Here is an 8,871-nt window from a genome sequence, read left to right as displayed (position 1 = left end):
TACCACATTGGTTACATTCATAGGGTTTCTCCCCTGTATGTGTTTTTCTTTATGACATCGAAGAACACTGCTATGTGCAAAGGCTTTACCACATTGGTTACATTCATAGGGTTTCTCTCCTGTATGTGTTCTTTTATGATATTCCAGACCATTGCCGTGTGCAAAAGCTTTACCACACTGGTTACATTCATAGGGTTTCTCTCCTGTATGTGTTCTTTTATGATAATCAAGACCACTGCTTCCTGAAAAGGCTTTACCACATTGGTTACATTCATAGGGTTTCTCCCCTGTATGTGTTCTTTTATGACGTTGGAGATCATTGCTACGTGCAAAGGCTCTACCACACTGGTTACATGCATAGGGTTTCTGTCCATTATGAGTTCTTTCATGCATTTGAGTATGACTCTGATATGTAAAAGCTTTGCATATTGAGCAATCTCAGAGGGTTGTTCTCCAAAACAACTTCTTTCATGCCTGCAAAGAAATTGGCGAATGTGAAAACTTTCTCACATTGATTAGACTGATGAGTGTTTTTATCTGTATAAATTCATTCACAATTTGGTTAAATTGTACTCTCATCTTACCATAATATCACTTTGTTAACATTCAAAGGTGCTGTCTTTCATCACCGGTTGGGTTACATCTTTAAAGATGCACGGAATGGGAGGAGTATTGATTGCATGGCTCTCATTTATAGCATAATTTTTTATAAGAGGTTATTCACATATTTGAAGAGAATAGGAAGAATTCAGAGCTTCTGCACACTGAATGCATTCATAAATTTTGCTATTATGTGAATAATACAGCATTTGGAATATAAACCAATGCTAACAGAAAACATTTCTACTTCTCATAAAGATTTTCAGCAGGAAATATCTGCAATAATATTGGGAAACTATATGTAAACTTTTAACACATTTAGAAATGTCTATTCAAAGTGAGAAGTACTATATATCTTCTAATTGTTCTGGAAAAGACAAAGGTATGTTGTTTCTTCAATATCTCTATGCTCAAATGGCTTGTATCAGTCATGATCTACATCATCCACATTAAAAAAAAAAAAGAATAACAAGTGAAAGGGTTCCACATTACATTCACAGAGTTTGACACTTTCTCTCATATTGATGTGGTACAGAGATTCAAGTTTCTCCACAAAGCTATCCTTAAATCTCATAAACTGTCCATCTCAATAAATTTAGCAATGCTACTACAAGTGTATGGCTAACAACAGATTTACTATGGATTATTTGCTTATTACAAGGTTTTAGACATATGCTTATCACCTAATAAATCTATTTCCCTTTTACAATAGCTAAGTGGTATGAGACTGAACAGATTGGCAGTTCTAGAACATGGCTCTACTGAGCTTGATTCAAAGAATGACATATCTGTAGTTTTATGTTTTTTGAAACTAAGGAACACCTTGCAAACACAAACTGGATGTCTGCCATCGACATACATGATTTTGTGAGATTTAATAATCACGTATAACTTAATCCAGTGCATATTTTATCCTACTGCTTTTCTTCACAACTTGTAGCACATATTAAACTTTATTCATAGGCATTTTCTTATGAGCTTGCACATGAAAATTACCTTCCATGTCTTCTAGAACCTGGAAAATGTTCACCAATAGTATGGTCTTCCAAAACATGGCCTAAAATATGGTGCCAGAGAAAGTATGTTACATTATTGGAAACTAGACAACATATAAGTTATCAACTTGAGTGAACTTTAGAAACATCTCTGTTTATTCACCTTATTCTTCCTCATTCTCAACTGAAATTACAAAAACAAATACCAATAACAAAGAAACAGATGTACCTACATTTCAAAAGCAAAAAAAAAAAAATTCACTGTATTACCTATAGCTGTGAGATTCCTATAGGACTCCAACATCACATCTTTGTAGAGACTCTTCTGAGAAGGATCCAGCAAAGCCCACTCTTCCAGAGTGAAGTTCACATGCACGTCATCATAGGTCACTACATCCTAAAAGTTCCAGTATATATGTACATAAGAAAGCATGATTCCAACAAGAGTGTACATGTGTACTTCAAAAGAATACTTACTGATTTCCTTGCCCAGCCACATAGCATTTTTTATCCAATAAGCAAACAGTCATACACAGTCGAAGAAAAAGAAAAACTCAAGTAAGTGTAGAAGCAAATAAATGATCTCTGGGACCCTGATGCCTCTGTATTAAGATGTTGGGTATGAGACCATGTAGCATCCTGCCAGACCTTCCTCACTTTCTGTTCCCTGAGACCCAATACCCAAGTGTGCCCTTAGGATTGCAGCTTCTTCTCACCTGTCCAGGCCTCCTGTAGATACAAAAGAACATTTCCATCTTCCCTTCCCTTCTTACCCCATCTCTGTGTCTGAGCTCTGAACTATGGGCAGAAACCCCCTACTTAACCACAGGCCAGTCCTCCAGAAGACTAAGTAGGCTATCCAAAGACTCATCCCACTATCTGTTTCCCCAAGACCAAATTCTCACTGCTGCCCAATGCTCTGAAACACAATATCAGAGAAACCTACCTTTGCCCATTTCCATGTGACCTGTTTTCAAGTTCTCTTCCAAACAACTGAGGGAACTACACCAGGAAAAATGTGAACTCGACTAATGTTACCTATACTTCTATACAAATAAAATATGAATAGATTTCATGACTCCTACAAAAAATAACTCAAGTGACCCCTAAAATGTTATATTTCTGACCCTTCAGTTACTACCTGTCTGTCTTCCAAACAGAGAGGCCTGATGGTATAGAGTTCTGTCAATAAAGGTCGGGGGTCAGACAGGTGGTCTATGGCTCTGCAGCTCTTCATGACCCCTAGTGATTTGAGGCAAAACTAGCTCCACTCAAGTCTAACAAAACACAATATTGAATAATGATTTAATATCTTCTTCCTGCCACATGGATTCTTATAAGATGTGAAATCTGTCCTATGTAGCTATCCAGCATCATACACACCTGAGGAACTTCTACACCTCAGAAGCTCCTTTTGAAACAAAGAACTGAATTTCTGTGTATCGTGCCATTAGTACTGGAGGTAACAGAATGGCTAAAGAATTCTAGTTAATGTTTCTGAAGTATGATCCCAATCAACTCTTTTACTAATTTCTAAATTATATATAAAATTAGACACACAAAACTGAATATAGAAGGTTCACAAATTCTAGAAATCAAACCTCCACTTGTACAATATCATCCTACTGCACACCAAAAGCAATTCATGTGTATACACACTGGATAGTGACATTTATGTTTCACACCTTGCAACTCAAATGGCTACAAACCCTCCCTGGGAATCCACCTTCAGGGTCAAAGGACAAGGGCCTCTGCTATTATCACTACATGGAGCAACAGAACCACGCTCTGAACCATGGTCCCTCTTAGTACCAGTAGATCTGACTCTGATAGTTCAGTAGACTTGTTCTTCCCGTCCTGGAGACACCGATGGCCACAATCACCAGGGCATGGCTTGTGGTCTTCTGTATAGCTTGTAACAATGCATCTGAGGAAAATCCTGTAAAGAACCTACAAGCTACCTTCCACTAGTGCTCCTGATTGATAGGCCTGCCTGAGTCCCTCATTAGCTGTGCATCAGGAGAGTAAGTAGCATCTCCTCAACTTGGGGACCACAGAGCAAATTACTGTTCTGAAACCATCCAAGCACTGCTGTTTCACCCTAAATGCAGACATAACCTTAGTCTGGGAAATTTGCATTTAATTGAATATTCTATCCTCCCAGGGCACTTGTTTTCCTTGTTAAAGGCACAGGGTCCTTTCTTTGCATAATCAATTATACACGCAATGTCCTGTGCAGACATCTCTGCTTCATAGTGGGGATGACCTGCAGCCAAACTGCAATCAAATTCATAGAGTAACAAAAATTAAAAAGAAAAATTGGCTATAAATTTTAAAGCTAGGAGCAGTTAACTGGAGAGAAATGAAACAAACAAACAAAAAAAAAAGCAGAAGAAGAAATAAAAATGATAGGAAATCAGTGCTCCTAGGTATGGTGGAGTAGAAAATTTATTATACACAGAAGAGAGAACATAGGGAGACCCAGTTATATCTGGGAGAGTTTAGAGAAGACATGTCATTTTGTAGAGGTAGCATGGGAGAAGGAAGAACCAGACCGAGAGATCAGAATGATTAATAACAGATGAAAAAGGCCAGTCGAAAAATAGTTGGATTGCATAAGGAATGGCAGCTTGGATATTGGCAACCCAATCAATATTCTATAACAGGTAGGAACTGCAGTCTGATGAGAGAAGCAGACAGCCAGGTTTGCTTTGATTTGTTAAACAGGCCTCTCAGCTCCCTGTCCCAGAGTTTCAGACTTAACACCAGGGACAAAGGAGAAGGAAGACATGACGATTATACTCTCAAAGATTATTTTTAAGAGTTAAAACATACTTTATGGTCCAGTATTTTTGAGAAACTACACGTATGTACTAGAGAGCACCAAGTAGTACTCACATCTTTTCTCTTACACTGTGTATGTTCACACAGGAATAATAACATTCCTGTTAGGTACAGCGAAACAAGTTTGTCTAGATCTTCTTTTGATTGAACTAGAGAAAGTACAGAAATTTGGTTTCTAGATATAAGTGCATGTCCTCATTTTAATTCATCATTTCCCTAATCTGCAAAATGCCCCAAGATTGCCAGAAAGTTATTTTACTGATTATTTTCTAAAATTGCTTACTTGAAACACTGGAGAATGGAAACAAGTAAGAGATCAGAGCACCTATGCATAAAGAAAATGAAATTTAAAAACTAATAACAAAAATTGACTTTTTAAAAAGATAAATATAAATGAAAAAACATATTGGTATAATGACTTAAAAAAGAGCAGACCCTTCCTGGTAGAGGTGATGGCATTAATAAGATGGTGTTTGTCCTTGTCCCTATGTGCAGTGTTAACTGCTGAGATCTATAACGTGACACACAGCTACATCTAATGGCATGTGTTTTACATTTCTGAACCAACATAAATATGTCAGCTAGGACTGCTCATATCTATATAATACCAGTCCTACTAACAAAATTCATTATCCACTGGCTCAAGCTAAGCTGCCCAAATTAAACACCCATAAATCTAATTTAATTTCATCAAATATGTTAGTATTCTCTCTAAACTCCACCTCCACAGTTATCTGGCAACACCCAGGTGTGCTCCTCCCCACAAGTACCTGGCACCAGCTAGGTAGGCCTGCCCACTTTAAAAGGGGCTGCTTGCCTCCTCCTTGCTCTCTTACCTCTAGCTTCTCTCTGTCCCCTCGCCTCTCCCCACTTCCCTTCCCCCTCTCTCCACGTGGTCAAGGCGGGCCTCCACTTCTCTCCTCTCTCTCTCCCCTTTCTCCACCACCTTTTCTGATTTCTCTCCCCACACCTTTTCCCTATCTCCTAAATAACACCCCCCTTGGAACCCTTTGGTCTGTTGTTGTCTGTTCTAAGCTCTGCAAGAAAATCTAACAATATGTAATATTAAATATACACTGTCAAATTATAAAATTATTCACCCTACTGAATCAGGTCCTACTCAAGAATACTGACACCTGCAGCTGACTCTCATCAACTTAAGTCTGTGATCTCTCTATTGCCTGCCCTGATTCACCTGACAGTAAATAGAGTAAACCATTACTCCTGTTCTCATCTGAAAAATAGAAGAAATGGACAGTTCATTATCTGATTCAAGTGAGCAAATTTAAAATGTTGTTGTGCTGCATTCTTTTAATTCAAGAATTTGTGAATTTTCATCAAGCAAAAAAGCAAGGTCATTGCCCTGAGGAGCAACCCACAGGGATCAAGGCTATAGTGTTTGATCAAGAGATAGTGTTTGACATTTCCCCATGTGCTATGCTACCTACTGAGATCTATAATGTGACACACCCAGCTACAGCTAAAGGCATGTGTTTTACATTTCTAAGCTCATGTAAATATATCAACAAGGATACCAGATAACTAATACATGTCCTAAAATGGGAATTCATTACCCACTGGCTCAAGCCAGCTTTCTCAAATTAAAAACTCACCAATGTAGTTTTATTTAGCCACATGTATTATTTAATACATGCTATGAAATTACAAAATTGTTCACCCTGCCTGAATCAGGTCCTTTTCCAGAATGGTGACACCTGCAATGGACTCCCTTATACTTTGGTCTGTGATCTAGCTATTTCCTGCCCTCTTTCACCTGACAGTGAAGAGAGTAAACCATTCCTCCTGTTCTCATCTGAAGGTAGAAGAAATAGGCAGTTCATTATATGACTCAAATGAGCAATTATAAAACTCACCTTTGCTTCATTACTTTAACTCAAGAACTTAGGAATTTTTATAAAGAGGAAACCAACTTCATTGACCTGGGAGCAACAGACCAGGATCAAGGCTACCTGAGTCAACAGAGCTTGTCTTAGAAACATCCCTATAAAAGGAAGATGATACAGATCTCACAGAATTACTATATCATCCCAGAAAGAAATCACTCCACAGACAACATTAAAACATTAACTATGAAATAAAAATCTCCTAAATGACAGCATGGATTCAGCTCTGACTAATGAATGGGCAAAGAGGAGCCAACCAAAAATAGGTTTTGGATATTGATATCCATGAATTTGTTTCTGGTTCAGGCCCCAGGTTATTTTGAACAATTTAAATATGAACTAGAGATTGTAAGTCCTATTTAAGACAGCTATGAGATTTACACAGCAAAGATCCCCAGAATCATTGATTAAGTGCATCAGAGCCCTGAAACAGCAGGTCAGTTTTCAGTGATGGGTTCCTGAGTTGGAAGTGAAGATGAGAAAGACAGGAAACGTAGAAGGTAGAATGTACAACAGCTGTGGTGGGGAGAACTTGCACAAGCTAAGTCTATGTCAAGTAAGCTTCTTAAAACTAACATCTTGTATACTACTTACAGGGGATAAAGGGAACAAAATGGAGACTTCTATGAAGGCAGCAGTAACTATCATACACTGGGACAAATTCAGGAGAAGTGTAATAAAACAATGCTGCACAAGGGAATCCATGACTGACCAAGCCCACAGTTGACTTGGGACTGATAACCATGTCACCCTATGCTGAAAAGAGTTGGAATGTCAGGATCTGAAGCTTCTCCTCCCCAAATGCCCTGGCCATGAAGCTTTATCACCTCTGCCAGCCCTAACCCTGGCTTAGGAGAAAGAGTAACTGTTCTCTATTCAATACACCAGGTCTTTAGGTAAAGCTCCTAAAGCTTAAGGCTCCAGGCTGTTAAGGGGCTAGAATTTAGAAAGGAGACATGCAATTCTCCATATACTGGAATCAAGCCTTATTAGATTGGACCAGCCCATAACACACAATATTGTCCTTTTCCAAGAGATGTCACCAGGTATAGTCCTGCTCTTATGGCAAAACTATGCTTTTCCCAAGAAAAGTGGATCTTTATGGCACACCAGGGCTTAATGTTGGCTGTGACCCTGTATTGCCACATTTAGCCGCTTGTTAGGGGCCTGTTCTTTGATATCAGCATGAGCCTAATGGCTGACTGTAAATCAGATTTGTCTCCTGTGTTAAGGTTTGGAGACAAATGTCTTGACAATCCTGGTAAACAAACATGTATTCTACAAAAACTGATTTTTAACAGGACTCCATTTTTACCATGCTACTTTCTTGTCAGGTGTTTTACATGCAGTCCTACCTCAGATAAATTCTACTTAGTGAGTTGGACACTGGTGGAGTACGCCTTTAATCCCAGCACCTTGTCAGGCAGAGGCAGGCAGAATTCTGAGTTCTACACCAGTGTGGTCTACAGAGTGAGTTCCAGGACAGCCAGGGCTACACAGAGAAACCCTGTTTCCTTTTTTTTTTAATTTATTTATTTATTATATATGAGTACACTGTAGCTGTCTTCAGACACACCAGAAGAGGGCATCAGATCTCATTACAGATGGTTGTGAGCCACCATGTGGTTGCTGGGATTTGAACTCAGGACCTCTGGAAGTGCAGTCAGTGCTCTTAACCACTGAGCCCAGAAACCCTGAGAAACCCTGTTTCAAAAACAAAACAAAAAATTCAACTTACTGTCACTTAATAATTCCATAAATGTTGGTAATTCTTTATATCATTAATTCTGCACTTGAACATCACAGCTCAATACTGGAGTGATACCCAACACACGAGATTTCTTTTTACAGCCTTCACAACACCAATTCCAAGTGGAACTTAAACCTACAAAGAAAGTTAACCGCTAAGAGCAGAACTTAGAGAAGATAATAAACAGGGCTCTGAGGTTTGGCATCATGCCAAATATACTTCTACACACAAGCCACTGCTGCAATAGTTTTGTGCAGATGCTCCCATAATAAAGTCATTCAGAGGCCACAGCCGGGTACAAAGCCGGGTACAAAGGACCTCACAGGAGGCTGCATGTGTCTGGCTGCTGTTTACCATCCAGATACTGGGAAGACCCACTATGCATTTGTACTTTGCTAAGCAGCTTCTGCCTCCCGTTCGTGAGAGATGGCCTTGCACTTACCATGTCTGGAGTTCTGAGCTTGCCGAGCTCCCCTCACAACACCCAGCAGACACACTCAGAATGTTTCACCCAGAAACACTCATGCTGGCTGAGTTACAGGAAGGAACTTGCAAGCTTGTGACCTGGAAGTGCCGCCTCCTCTTCTGACTGGCATGTTCATGTGTAGGTTCTGATTGGCTAGTAAGACTTGAGTGACATTATCACTACCCTTAGGGTTAGAATGTGTTAAAGAGAGCCAGTATAGTGGGTCCATCTTTGGCCAATCATTTTCCAGATCTGCAGAGTTGAAGTTCAGTAGCACAAGTGCCTCTCCTCTAATAGCTTATTTGTCTGTCC

General features: G+C 39.3%; 1 pseudogene; it reads right to left on the bottom strand.

Moving 5' to 3' along the window:
• Window positions 1-8,616, bottom strand: part of LOC114626656 — a 9,167-nt pseudogene extending 551 nt beyond the window's left edge.
• Window positions 8,617-8,871: the final 255 nt, after the last annotated feature.

This window comes from Grammomys surdaster, unplaced genomic scaffold (genome assembly GCF_004785775.1).
Source record: "Grammomys surdaster isolate TR1022 unplaced genomic scaffold, NIH_TR_1.0 238, whole genome shotgun sequence".
Classification (NCBI taxonomy): Eukaryota; Metazoa; Chordata; class Mammalia; order Rodentia; family Muridae; genus Grammomys; species Grammomys surdaster.
This window is presented reverse-complemented; position numbering and strand designations above follow the sequence as displayed.